The sequence below is a fragment of the Callithrix jacchus genome, chromosome 1, assembly GCF_049354715.1.
Source record: "Callithrix jacchus isolate 240 chromosome 1, calJac240_pri, whole genome shotgun sequence".
NCBI classification, from domain to species: domain Eukaryota; kingdom Metazoa; phylum Chordata; class Mammalia; order Primates; family Cebidae; genus Callithrix; species Callithrix jacchus.
Window position 1 is genome coordinate 203341972 of NC_133502.1, and position 15437 is coordinate 203357408.

Consider the following 15437-nt stretch of genomic DNA (forward strand, 5'->3'; position numbering starts at 1 on the left):
CCAGAGTCATATAACAGTTAGTTGCAGGATAAGACCAGAGTCTGGGTCTTTTGGCTCCTGTACAATGCCCTTTCCACTTAGCACGAGGGTCCTTCAGATCTCACTGCCTAAACAGATATAATTTCAGCTGAAATCCAAACACATTTTGGACAACTAAGGCTTTTCCATGGAAAAACTAACCTTATCAGCTAAAGGCATTCAGGAAAAGATGCTCTTCCTTGCAAGGAGACCATTGCCTGAGCTGCATGCAGAATCAAGCCACATGGCTCTTTCTGTGTTCCTTGTCCTCATCTAGTAAGAATCCTCCTTAATAGTCACACGTAACTGGGTTGCTGGGAAGGTCACTCCAAGGGGATTTGTCCAGTAGCATTTTATTTTCTGTGGCATGGTTTCCTTTGATGTTGATGCAGATTTGGTGCTCCCTGGGATATCTGTTTGCTAAGACATATTCTCAAGTCTGAGTGAAGGCACAGGTCTCCAAGGCAAAGATAGTCAAAATGACCCAAAGACAGAACCCACATGATCTTCAGCAGTAAGCTGGAGCCCACTGAAGGCTTGCATGAGAAGCAAAGGAAGGGCCTGAAAGTGCACCTGGCCATGGAGGAACTGGAAGCAGAAATTTTAAAAATGTAGGTGAAGTTGAAAGTCCACAAAACAGTTTCTACAAAGCCTATAGTGTTTATTCTTAAGCCCATAACTTTCCGGTGTACCCCTGAAGATGACTGAATGCAGAAAATTTCTGTCAACTAAATTAATATAATATACAGAATTATTGACCATTAGTCAGTTAAATGTTAGAGGTGACCTATTACAGTGGCTGGCTTTGATTTTAGAATAGCTCATTCATTCATCCATCCATTCAATAAATAATTGCCCAGCACCTGTCCTGGGTTTGACGATATAGTGATAGACCAAAAAAAGGAAAACATAGGGTGTCTCCACTCATGAAGCTTAATATTTATGGGGAAGAGAATGGGGAGAGGCATATAATCTAAAAGCAAATTAATAAGGAACTATCACAGCACATGCACTGGAGGAAGTGAGCAAGTGGAAGTGATAGAGGTCAAGCCCAGTGGAAGAAGCTTTGATATGAAAGTCACAGAAAGTTTCTCTGGACTGCGGATAAAACAGGGATTTGCACATTCCAGGTAGAGGGAACAGTGCATGCAAAGGCCCAGAGACAGACAAAGCTTCTTGACTCAAGGATCTCAAAGAAGGCCAGTGGGGCTGAAGCTGAGTGAGAAAGGGACAAAGGGGAGGAGAGAGCACTGAGCAGATGAACAGAGGTCAAGCCCTGCAGGCCCTGGTATTTCAAGTGCAGTGGAGAGCCACTGAAAGTTTCAAGCAGAAATGCCACACCTGATTTTCTGGGAAATATGTCAGAACCCCAAATCACATGGTCTTGTGAGCTATCCCTGCTCAGACTGTTTATGACAAGGGGCTAAGCCACTTTTGCTGCAGCAAATTTTATTTGCCTGTCATTAATTAATTAATTCAGTCAAGCAGTCAGTACCAGCTCACCTGCAAGGCATTGTCATACACGTTGGGGATACAGTGAGCAAGACACCCTAGACAAGTCCCAAGGAGCTTGTATCTGGTGGAGGAGGCAAATAACAAAAATGAATCATATGCTTTGAAATAGTGATAAGTTCTATACAGAAAATCAAACAGCAATGTTAGGAAGAGTGCATGAAGCAGAAACCTCATTAGTTGAGACAGTCAGGGTAGCCTTCCCAAATGAGCTAATATTTGAGCTGAAACCCAAATGAAAAGGAACCTGTGGCCATGAGAAAACTAAAGAGTGCAACTGACAGAGGAAAGACCAAGGGCAAAGGCAGACTGGATTGTGGAGTCAAGGTGAAATTCTTCCTTCTCGGCAGCAGAGATGGGTTTAATCTTGGTGAGGTTGTTAGCCTGGGATTAAAAAGCCAGACCAAGAAGTAGGACTGTGGCCCATGTGATCACCCTCAGGTCACCAGGCCAGAGTGCCGGAAAGCTGAGGCATGTTGTCAAGCTGAGGTTAAGAAAAGAGGGCATCAGACACCCCATCAAAGCTTCCAGTGAATCTTGTCCTGTGCCTCGTTCTCCACCTGCCCCTGGCCCATGTTCCTTGTCCTCATCTAGTAAGAATCCCCCTGGAAGCAAGCATTTCTGAGAAGATGTTCGGACTTGGTATTATACAAGAAATGCAAATTCTAACAAAACTAGATAAGAAGTCCATTTTGGTCAATGAGGTCAGTTGCCAAGGGTGGAAATGATAGGTGATACCCAGGAGTGTTGAATAGACCTCTTGACTTGCAAGGAATTGAGATTTATTCCAGTGGTAGCAAGTTGATGAGCAGGAAGAGGCGTAGGCATTTATTTTGAGGACAGTTGCACAGGAATCTGGAGAAGGACAACAAGAGAGCCTTGGGATGTGCAGGAACATTGAAGAATCTTTCTTCTCCATAAAAACAACACAATTACTCTGCTTGCCCCTCTCTCTGTCTCTTACTTAGAAACAGCTCCTCTTCTTTACTCTTAGTTTCCTCTCCCCCGTTGCTTTGGCTGGTGTTTAAACCTTTTTGGTCACCCTTTAGTTAATGACCCTTCAGACCTATTTCTCACTGTTAACTGAGAAATTATTTTCTTGTTCCCTAAACAAATTCCCAAGAGAATAAATCCAATTCGTTCAAATCATCTCCCCATGCGAAGTCATTAGACATCCTGGGGCCAGATATCCACTTCTGGCTCAATAAGTTGAGGCAAAACTCAGCATTGGAACATGTGCACTCATAAAATCCTGGCTGCCCAGCTTTCAGGAGGTGTTCTTCCTTGCAAGGAGACCACTGTCCTGAGCTGCATACAGAATCAAACCACATGGCTCCTTTTGTGTTCCTCATGTTCATCATAGTCACACGTAACTGGGTTACTGGGAAGGTCACTCCAAGGGGATTTGTCCAGTAGCATTTTATTTTCTGTGGCATGGTTTCCTTTGATGTTGATGCAGATTTGGTGCTTCCTGGGATATCTGTTTGCTAGGACATATTCTTAAGTCTGTATGGAGGCACAGCCTGTCATGGGCTATGTAGTGTGACCAACTCATCCCAGTTTGCTCAGGAGTTTCCTGGTTTGAAAACTGAAATTCCTGTGTCCGAAGACCTACCTCAGTCTTGGGCAAACAGGGACGATTGGTCACCCTTTGGCTGTGGGCTGGACTGCTCCCTTTGGAGATGTGGAAGGAGAAGTGAGTGACTTCTCCAGCATGTCACTGTTAGCCAAGGTATAGAGAAATGGGGATGTGCATCTGCTGATAGTGGGAGTGAAAATTGTTATGCTCTTTCATGAGGGGCATATATTAGTTCATTCTTGCATTGTTACAAAGAAATACCTGAGATGGGGTAATTTTTAAAGAAAAGAGGTTTAGTTGGCTCATGATTCTGCAGGCTGTACAGGAAGCATGATGCTGGCATCTGCTTGGTTTCTGGGGAGGCCTTAGGAAACTTAAAATCATGGCAGAAGGCAAAGCAGAAGCCAGATGTCTCACATGGCCAGAGCAGGAGGAAGAGAGAGAGGAGGAAGTGCTACACACTTTTAAAGAACCAGATCTTGTGAGAACTCACTATCCTGGCGACAGCTCGAAGGCGTATGGTATCAAACCATGAGGAACCACTTCCATGATCCAGTCACCTCCCAACAGGCCCCACCTAGAACACTGGGGATTACATTTCACATGAGATTTGGGCAGAGTTACAGATCTAAACCATATCAGGGGTAGCTGGAAATATGTATGAAAAGTAAATATATATATATTCTTTGACTTAGAAACACTTTTTTGGGGTAATGTATCCAAAATAATCAGTCCAGGGTATGAAGATACATACACAAAGCCATTCACTGAAGTATTATTTGTAAAAGTAAAATAATGGAAGTAACCTAAATAACTACTCATAGAGTAATGCGATCAGTGAAGTAAAGCAGCATATGTCCAGTGGAATACTTTTCAAAAGTGAAGTATAATAACTTGGCTTTCTAGATATTGATAGGGAATTTTCCCATGATATGGTCTTAATTTTAAAAAGCAGAAGATAAGATAACCCTTATGGAACAATCACATTTATGTAAAAAGGAAAGAAAGAGAAAAGATGCATTGAAAAGAGTTGGGGGAAAAAAAGAAAAAGGAAAAAGCTTTGGAAATATCCCACTGGTGGGATTAGAGGTGACATTCTTTTAAAACTGGGTTTTTCTGAATATTTTGTACGGAGATTATTACTTTCACATTTGGAAGTTTTTTCCATCTTTTAAAGGGGCATAAAAAAATCCCGGTTCAACAAACCTGATGAAATGGTGTTTTCACTCAAAAAAGTTTCTATTTTCCAATTTTGTTCTGGTTTGTTAATTTTAGGACACAGAGAGTTTTGATGCAAGTGCCAACTGATCCACTTGGGTTCAGTTTTGTTCAAAAACAAAAACAACTTTGATTCCCTTTGTATTACGTTTATAGAAAATTAATATTTGGGTTTTGTGCTAGATTCAGCCATTTGAGCCATTGGTTCCTATTCTTGGTTTAATGCAGTTCAAGTTGTTCCTCAGAATTCCCCAATAACCCTGAATAATTGGAACGAAGGCGGAGAGAGATTTGGAGCCTGAATTATCCAGAAAATTGTTGTCTGTCTCATCCTGGAAGGGCCTCCAAGAGGTCATTTTCCCCAGGGCACAGAACAAAGCTACAGCTGGGATATTTCCAGGCCTGTTGGCCCCAGCCACAGTGCAGCCAGAGCCACGCTGCCCTGGGACCTCAGCTCCTCTGTGCTCTTAGCCTCTGCTTGCTGCTGCAAGACAGGAGCTGGCCCCACTTCCTGTCACTGTCCTGCAGGGTCCAGGTGCTTCTCTCTTCCATGCCAGACCCATGCCTAGCCCCCCAGAGCAGCTCCATCGGGGCTGTGCAGCCTGCAGCAAAACTCCTTCAGCATGGAGTCATCATGCTTCCCACGCCAGGAAATGGCTGGCTCAAGGGCCCTGTGAGTGGTCATTGAGCTACTTAGCAACAGCACATGCATCTTGCACTTTTTTAAAGGTTTTTAAGGTGTGCTTCCTGGCTGCATTGAGTTCTGGGTGCCTTTCTCTTGGAAGACGGTGTGAAGGTGAGGAAAGGGAAGCAAGCATGGTAAAGACCAGAGGGGACCCGGGAGTTCCTGCCTCAGGCAAGCTGCTTCTGTGAAGTGAACAGGGCAGCCCTCTCTCCCCAAGCCACCTGGTAGGGTCCCCAAAGGGCTCATTGAGGACCCTGGCCCTTGAGGCTTTTTCTGGAGAACCTCTAAGCCCCATCAGGGAGAGAGGATGACAGTTTTAAAACTGTGTCTTCCTTGGAAAATGTCTTCAACTGCACCTCAGTTTCCTTTTTTGTAAACGAGCAGAAAAGTGCACCTCCCACACGGGCTTGTCAGAGCCTTAGAGAAAACAGCTTTCTGAAACTGCCTACTACAGCATGATGGGAATGGGCTGCCTGGAGTGCAGGCAAAAAGGGGCTGCACTGTCTGCAGATAATTTAAAAACTATTAGAAAGCTGACTAAAATCCGAGCTGCTTTGTATTATCTCCATGCACCACCGTTTCTAAACAATGCCAGTAATAAATACTTTCCATCATCTGTGTCGACCACTGCAACCACCTCCAACCTGGCCACACCACTGCCTGTCACAGATCACACACTCCATTAGTGATAGTGTTTTTTTTTTTCTTATTACTAGACAGTATTAACAATTATATGTAATTGGCTCTTATTCATATGCACTTATAATCCAGCTTTCAGATGTGAATGCTAAGCTGTAATGTCATAGGTGGGGAGATCCTGAGCAGACCATCTAATGGCTCCAAGTCTTAGTTTCTCATCTGTGCTGACAAGCACTGGCAAATTACAAAGTGTTTTCACAAAATTTCCCTTTGAATTCTTACACTGGCCCTATGAAGGGGCACAATGATGCCCATTTTACAGTTGAGGAGACAAAGGCTTAGGCAGGTGAAGTGAACAGCTCAGGAGTGCTTATGGAAATGAGACACAATGCCTCCAAGCCCCTTCCCCTTGGGCCTGCTGTGGCACCAGGGCTTAAGGCATTCTCTACAAGACTATCAGGAGGCAGCAGGCCAAACCATTATCACTTGGAGGTAATTGACACAGATAAGAAAAGGAAGAAATATTTACATTTCATGCTGGTTACTCTCACTTATTATCTCATTTGGGCCTCCCAGATGTCTCAAGAGATGGATTATTCCCAGTTCACAGAAAAGGCAAGTCCCAGGAAGATAAAGTTAACTTACTTGGAGGTACACAGATGAGTAAGAGGCAGAACCAAAAGTAAACCCTGGTCAATTTATCTAACACTCTGTACCTGATGTGTTTTTGCAGTGGCCCTGAGCAAAGGGAAGCCTTGAAGCATGGTTGGCTGGGGAGGAGGTGAAGATTCTGAGCATCCAAGAAAAGGGTGTTTGGGAGAAGAAAGGTTGAGGCCCATGCCTCTCAGAATCACAATTGACTACGAGTTGAGGTCTAGGAGTGAAAGAGATGACTAAAGTTTCCTCCATATGGCCTGGGGTTTTTCTGACTTACACTAACGTGAATCCCAGATTCACTGTGTGGCAAGTGCCCTTGGCTCTAAAGGAGGCTAGGAAACATGTCCACATCTGCTCCTGGATCCTCTAAACTTGCATCATTTGAGGTAGTCTGGGACTGAGAGTCTTTATGCATTCACTCATTACCCATCATGGGTTTTGATCAATGTCATCATTATTATTTATCATTAATATGATGGAAGCAATGTATGCTCATGAGAAAAATTCAAAAGCTACTGAAGGGAGGACAGTAAACAGTAAAAGTCATAGAAGGAGGTCATCTTAAAGGGTGAGCAAGCATTTAAATGTGGGTGTGCTGACACAGGAGACAACAGAAGGAAGATGCGTTCTTGGGGAGAGGAGGGAGGCAGGCACAGAGAAATGTCCAGCCCTCTAAGAAGTGCCAGGGATCAGGGAAGAAAGTGAAGAGTGAATAGGGTTGGGGTGAGCAATTTAGAAACAGAGAGAAGGAAAAGGAGCAGTCCTGGGACAAGATTCAGGACTCTACTGGAAAAGAGACAAAAGACAACTGTGGGATACATACGAAAGAGACTGGTCAGTGAGCAGAGGGAGCCTCAGCACCAAAGGGCTCCCAATCAGTTGGATCAAAGTCAATGTGCTGCAAATTAATTCTTTCTGAGTCTCCCGTCTCAGATCCTCCATCTGCTCCTCAGTTGCCCCCTCTCTTTGCTGTGGTGTCCCTTTTTCTATACTTTGGTCTCTCCCCTTCTGCCTGAAGATTCCTGCTTTTAGGGCAAATCTGCTGGTAGTGAATTATCTTGGCTTTTATAGATGTGTAAAAGTCTTCATTTTTTTTTCTTAATTGTTCAAAGATATTTTTGCTGGCTGTGGAATTCTAATTTTAGCATTTTGTACATCAACACTTTAAATACACCATCCCATTATCTTCTGGCTTGCATAGTTTCTCATTCTTGTTTTTGTTTCTCTGTACTTATGATGTATTTTTTTCTGACTGCTTTGAAAGTTCCTCTTTGTTTCGCTGTTTTCTGCAATTCAATTATAAGTTCCTCAGTATGTAGGTATTGAAAGAACATACCTCAGAGTAATAAGAGCCATCTGTGGCAAACCCACAGCTAACATCATTCTGAATGGGCAAAAGCTGAAAACATTTCCTTTGAAACCAGCACAAGACATGGATGCCCTCTCTCACCACTCCTATTTAAAATAATATTGGAAGTCTTGGTCAAGACAATCAGGCAAGAGAAAGATAAAGCACATCCAGATAGAAAGAGAGGAAGACAAACTATCCCTGTTTGCTGATGACATGATGCTATATCTAGAAAATCCCCATTGTCTCAGCCCAAAATCTCTTTAATCTGATAAACAACTTCAACAAAGTTTCAGCATACAAAAAAAAAAACGTACAAATATTACAAGCATTCCTATACACCTACAGCAGCCAAGCTGAGAGCCAAATCAGGAGCACAATCTCATTCACAATTGCTGCAAAATGAATAAAATGCCAAGGAATACAGCTAATCAGGGAGGAGAAAGACCTCTGCTATAAGAACTACAAAACGCTGCTCAAAGAGATCAGAGCTAACACAAACAAATGGAAAAACATTCCATGGTCATGGATTGGAAGAATCAATATTGTTAAAATCTCCATACTCCCCAAAGCAATTTACAGATTCAATACTATTCCTATCATTTCAACAATGACATTCTTCACAGAACCATAAAAAACTATTGTAAAATTTATCTGGAATCAAAAAAGAGCCTGAATAGCCAAGACAATTCTAAGCAAAAAGAACAAAGCAGGAGGCATCACACCACCTGACTTAAGACTATACTACAAGGCTACAGTAACCAAAACAGCATGTTACTGGTACAAAAATAGGCACATAAACCAATTTAACCAAATAAAGAGCCCAGAAGTAAAGTCATGCACCTATATGCATGTGGTCTTTGACAAAGTCAACAAAAACAAGCAATGGGGAAAGGACTCCCTATTCAATAAATGGTGCTGAGATAACTGGCTAACCATATGCAGAAGATTGAAACTGGACCTCTTCTTTTCTGGTTATGGGTTATATTTTTCTGCTTTCTTAAATACCTGGTAGTTTTTTTATTGGATGCTGGATATTGTGAGTATGTTCTTAGGTGGTGGATTTTATAGTATGTATTTCAAGAGCACTGGATTTTGTTCTGATGAGCAGCTAAGTAATTACATCAGTGGGAGGGCAGTTTCTGTAACAGCTAATTATTCATGGATGGAATCACAAGTTCTCATTGAAGCTTTTTAAACAAGAATGTGACTGAATCAACGTGTGTGTGTGTGTCTGTGGTGGGTTTTGTTGTTGTTGTTAATCAGTCTTATTATTACTCTGCAGAAAACAGATTGGAAACAACAGTGGATTCTGTAAGGCCAATTCTGAGTCTGTTGAGAAAAGTGATTATGTTGACTTGCTTTCAGGGAATCAGCAGTTAAGATGGGGCATATTTGAAATATAAATCGAATTTACAGGACTTAGTGATTGATTGAGTGAATGAATATGAGGAGGTTGATGGGGAAGAGGTGGTTATCAAGGATGATTCCCATTTCTGGAATAAGCAACTGAATAACTGATGGTGTCATTTATTCTAACGGAACAGTGGAAAATTGAGGTGAAAAACCATGAGTTCTGTTTTAAAGATGTGTTACCTATGAGACATCCAAGTGGTTGATGTTAGGCAGGCTGCTGGTCTGAATTTCAATAAAGAAATCTAGACTGAGGCTGCTTCATATTACATGGTGTTTAAAGCTATTTTTCATTTACACCCTAGAAGCACTGGCCATATGAATGCTTGTCTAATTCCCTAGAACTGTGAGGTCTTAGAGGCCTGGCTTGATGTGTTGTCCTCTTGTGTCTTCCAAAGTTGCCTGATGTATTGGTTGGCATGTGACAGGAGCTTAGTGAGTGTTTATGAAGGAGACAATGGCTGCTGGGGACTCCTTCTTTCATGTTTCTGAGTTTCCCATTGCCTCCTGGTTGTCTAAAAAGTTGCCTTAAATTTCATTGTTCTTGTTTGTTTTTCTAGTCCAGGCTGACTTTTCAAATTAGCATGTTAGTCATTTGTAGAGGGTCATGACCCTCCCTTGTTTACAATAGGGCCATGTCATGCCAGCTCAGAGATCCTATCCTGGAGCTGGAGTTGGGACCAGATATACAGGAGGCTACATCCCTTCCAGGGAGGCTGCTGTCCAAGGCATGGGCTACTTGGGCAAAATCTCTAAGATTCCCAAAGAGATACTTAAGCCTGTGGAATTTCACAGACTTTATATGAGCTTAAGACTCTCATAGTCCCCATAGTCAATCTCTGAGTTAACCTGAAAGTCGCCCAAAGGAGGGAGGAGTCAAGCCTATTTTAAAAGATGAAGCATCTGAAAGCCTTGGAATTCAGAGACCTTATATGAAATTTCAGGCAGAAATTTTCGATTGTTGGAAAGAGCTTTGTTCTGGGATCAGACAACCTGAGTTCTGGGCCTGAGATTTATTGTATAATACTGAGAAAACAACTTCCCTTCTCTGGTCCCATTACCCCATCTAAAACTAAGAAGATTGGATTCAATGACCTCAAAGAGCTCTTCTATTTATTACATTCAGAGGAATTCTATGTCCTGGGCATTATGAGTAATAGACCTTGCCTCAAGGTGCTTAAAATTCTAGAATTGAGATGAGGGGAGACAGAATTGACTCTGATATTCCCATTAAGATAGACACCCTGTTTCCTGCAACTGTGCTTGCATACAAATCTCTCTAGAGGAGAGGCCCTGTAGATTAAAAACAGAATCTTAGCTTGGACTTCACAATTAAAACTTTTAGAGCTTACAACATTTAGCTCTTTCAGAATTTTAGAATTTTACAACTTTATCCAGAAATGAATCTTACATTTTTTTTTTGTCTGTCCTTATCTTTTGAATGTAAACAAATTGGACCCTGAGAAGGAATGTGACTTGCCCAAGGTCACACAGTGAGTCCTTGGTACAGCCTGACTTAGCGCCTACCCCCAACCCCGCACACACACTACCCTAAATCTCATCAAAATTGTTTCTCCACCACTCTCTCCCTTTTGGCACCACCTCCTGTCTCTGCAAGCTCTGCTGTCTCTGCAATGGAACATTCCTGCACAGAGGGGATTAAAAGAGCAGGGGTGGAATGCTAAACCTCCCTGCCCACTGGCAAGAGCATTTCTCCTGAACTGAGCCCAGCAGGGTTCAGGGGAACCCAGTGGCCCATGTGGAGGTCTGGGTTGTCAGAACTAACTTTAATCCACATGCCAGGGGCTGTCCACGCCCTGCCCTCCATCAGGTAAAGCCCCCAAAACAAGTACCCCGTGGTGGGGGCACTGCTGAGTTTGGGTGTTGTCCTGGAGCCTTTCTGGGCCAACTCTGTCAATGTGCTCCGCCAAGCTCAATGGAGCCATTGGAGACCCTGGGCCAAGCTCTGTGGGAAACCCGGCCAAGTTTCAGAGTGTCTAGCGCCAAGGCTGAATGTCTGGTTCAGTGGAGAGTAAGTCCAGATGTTTGTCTCTGGTCAATCTCCTATTGGCTTTCTAATTTTCAACCTGGATGACCTACTGAGGACTCACAACCTTGTGTAGATAAAATGAAGACAATGTGTCACCTCACCATCCTAGAACACATTATCTACTCTCCTCCATCTCATGTCACTGAGTACTCGCAAAAATTAATGTCCCATGTCTTCTTCAAGTACAGAGAAGATAAATAATATTTACTTGCTACAGTTAGCTCTCAGTTCACCACCAAAGAGTGACATTAAGGGTATATAGATGCTCTAAAATTCTTTCAATAACAATGCGTATTTCTAATTGTATTTACTAACTGCCTAAAATGATTCTGGAGCTTTGCTAGGTACTAAGGATAGCAGAACTAATAATTCACCTTCATGGCCCTTTACAGACATTCTAATGATGAATAAAAACAAACAAGGATTATTATTTATAAAACACTAGCTTCTAAGGAGGTAGGTCCTACAAACAAACAAAAAAAAAAAAAGTGTCACATTTTTGGGTTTGAAATACCTGGGAAAAGGATGAATTGTTCTGTGAAAGAAAGCGTAAGAGATTTTATGGCAGAGATACAGGTAGAGAATAGAGTAGATAGATATAAGTTGGCAGAATGTTGTGCACAATTCTGGTAAGGTAAGAGTGAAAGAGAAGCTCTAGTTAGCATCTCAGCCAAAGAAACGGAGGACAAAAACCATGATCAGTAGAGATTCATGCAGTTATCTGATGTCAAACCCCTTCAGACCTCCCCTTGAAGTTGTCAGTAGAATCTACCATGTGAATTTTTTTCTGAGGAATGTGAAGAGGTGAAGAATTCTAAATGCTCAATCGGTTATGGGATTTGGGAAATTTGGTACTTTTGTAAACCTAGCCAACCTAGCCTATCATTACTGATACAGCCATCCTATATGGATTGCTTATCACATGCCAGGAAGTATGTTAAGAACTTTATGTATATTTGACATTTATTCATTCAAAAGATATTGAATGTCTCTTACATGCCTGGAATTGAACTCAATTCATCCTCATAACAACCCAGCAGGATAGATATAATTATCTCAGTGTTATGAATGAAGAAACTGAAGCTCAATTGCTTGCATAATGTGACCAAAGTCATACAGCCAGTAAATGGCAGAGCAGGATCTAAACACAAATCTGTTGGATTCCAATGATCATACTCTGAGCTCCTCCATTCTACTCCTTTTCTGTTGATGTTTCTTCCTGAGGACTGTCTATTTTAGAAAAGTAATTTGCCACTGTAGGTGGATCTTAACAGAGTGGCCCACTTAGATCAGGGCATTTAAAGCAGGAGAGGGTCTCTTCTTGAGCATGCTCCTTCATACATGTTCAATCCACACCCTAGTCCCACACCATGACTTTTAACACCAGCTGGAGTGATAGGGCACCTGGTGTCCTCACCAGTAAGTTATGGTTCCCTGGACAGAGAGAGATTTTTTTCTCCCCAGTGTCTTTCCCCGTGCTGCAAGGAGGGACATTATTAAACGGCTTGGCAGCCAGAAGCCTGCTGCACCACAGGCAAAGCTTGAATGAAATTTCATTCCGGAGAGAGCTAAATCAGTGCTGGTGACAGGAGACATAAGCCTTAAGCCAACCGTGATAAGAAGGGGAAACAGAGAAAAGAGTCTGGAGCCATTGTGACAATTCCTCCTCTTAACTTTCTCCTACAGAGAGAGGAAAGGGGATAGGAAGAGTACATTGAGAATAAGGAAAGTGGGAAGGGCAGTTTTTACCCACTCAGGACAGGAATGCATTTATTCTTTCATCCAAGAAACATTTATTAAGCATCTGCTCTGTGTCAGCCATCATGCTGGGTGCTGGAAAATAGAAAACAATTTAAGTCATGGTCCCCATTTAGAGGAGGTCACAGATAGGTGGGAAAGACATACTTGTAAACAAGTTAAAAGATATTTATTGTACTCTTTTCTCTGAAACCCACTGAAAGCAACAAAAAGAATAAAAATATAACAGAAGCTTCCATCTTCTGTTATATTTTATCTTGGCTATCGGCTAAGATGATTAACTGCTCACCACAGTTCATTCCTGTCTTTCCATAATAGAGAGGAGTGGGTAAGGAGCAACTGCCGAGGCAGAGACCACATTTCTGAGCCTCTCCTTTACATTTAGTTGAGCCATGTGACGAGTTCTCAAAGCTGAAATGTGAACAGATGTGATCTGTGTTACTTTTGGGCCAAGATGATCAAGAGATGGGTATACTTTCTCTACTCTCTTTCTCTTTGCCCTTATTCTAGTAGAATTCAGGGTACTCCAAGACCCCCTCAAAAAAGAAGGAGCCCAGACCTCTGACTCACCATATGGCATCTGCCTGCTGACCAGGAGCGTCAGGTCTGTACCCTTACACTAGTGAGAAATGAATATATAACATGTTAAACCATTGAAATTTGGAGGTGCAGTCAGTTGTTACAGAAGCTAATGTTACTCTAAAGAAAACAGTCTAAAACCCATATCTGCCACATTCAGTGAAATTTAGGTTTCATCAAAGGAAGGCAAAAAAAAATAAGTCCTATGTGTTGCCAGATTTTCTTGAAAGTAAGATAAAAGATCCCTAAAGGCTGAATAAATATTTATTGGAGAGAGAAAAAAGGAGTAGAAAAGTAGGTGAGTCAGAGAAGAGTAAAGTTCCCTGTGGTGACTCATTTCTGTAAGGCAAAGGGCAAGGGAGACAGGGGTGTGGATAGGGAGACACTATGTGGATAGCCCGTAGTACAAATCCTGACCTCCATTGCTTAAATGTCTTGGAGGTGAGGTGGAAGAGAGAGGGAGCAGCAGTCAACGTTGCAGCTTGTTAGCAGAAGAGATGTATAAACATTAAATGACCAGTTAGAGGACCATGGAGCTATGGTCCTTTCTGGTGATCCACACTGATCTCATACTCATGAGAATGCTTCAAAACCCAGGGAAAATGTGTCCCAGGGAAGAGCATATCTGATAAGAAATTCTGAGACACCATACTCAAAGGGAATCTGCTGGTAGCCCCAGCTCAACCCCATGCCTGAGAAAATAACAGACCAGAACAAGACATTTCCAAAGTAAAACTACAAACAAGCAGAAAAGATCTAACATGGAACAAAAAAATGAAAATGATAATGAAAGCCATTACAGAGGAGAAAATTAGCATCAGCAAAATGTGGAATTTATTCAGTTGATAGAGAAATAATAAGAACAATGAAATAAAATAATTAAAAATAATACTTATGAAATATGAGTATGCATGATAGGTATTCCTAAAGAAAGGAACAGAGCAATGGGACAGAAACATAGTCAAAGACAGTATAAAAGAAAACTTTTCTGAATGAAAGAATTGCCTCTACAGAATTAAAAATGATCTTAATATGTCATGGAACTTGGATGGACAATGTTCAGTCAAAATTCTGAAGGGAAAATAAGGCTGACCTCCTTTACCTTTTAGTGCCAAAAGGAACAGGTACAAAATTCTGAAGGTATTAAAATAAGCACATTTTCAAATGTGATAGCCAGTCTGGTTAACTTTCATGTATAAAGTAGCTGAAAGACATTCTTCACCAACACAGACTCAGAGAAAATAGTGCTTGGCACTCATAAGTTCAATAGAGGAGGTGGACAACTTGATCATGAAATCTAGTCACCCTCCCCCAGAATAACAGTCATTTCTCAGTATCAATGGGAGATTGGTTCCAGGACCCCCACATATACCAAAATTCATGCATACTTTAGTACCCACAGTTGGCCCTTTGGAACCTGTGGATACAAAAAGTTGGTCCTGACTATACACAGTTTCATATCCTGAGAATACCATCTTTTTCATCTGCCTTTAGCTGTGGAGGCAGAACTAAGGGACATGGAGGGCCAACTGTATTTATTGGAAAAAAATCTACCTATGAGTGGATGAACACAGTTCAACCCTGTGTTGTTCCAGTCAACTGTATCAATATTATCACTTTAGGAATAGAGAAGTTATAGAATGCAAGCATTCGTTGATGGTAAACATGGTATTTATTTAAATTCAAAACTAGGGCTAAACAGCTGAGGGGCTCCTGGTTAGAAAACAGAAGGTAAATATCCTAAACCATAGAGAATAAAAAGAAATGGCTTCTTTGTGGCAGGGGAAGGGATATGGGGAAAGGTATACTTGCCCCAGTTTCTACATCTTTCATAGTCGAGAGTCTGTGGATATAGAATAAAATTGGTAAATGAAGAAATAGATGTTTAAGTATACTATTTAAAGTATAATGCTAACCAGTTCAAGAATAAAAACTAGACTATAAACCTTCCAAACCATTAGAAAGAGAGAAGACAAAAAAA

General features: G+C 41.7%; 1 protein-coding gene across 7 annotated transcripts in view; it reads left to right on the forward strand.

Moving 5' to 3' along the window:
- Positions 1–15437, forward strand: part of SYN3 (synapsin III) — a 503620-nt gene that overhangs the window by 323325 nt on the left and 164858 nt on the right. The window lies entirely within an intron of this gene.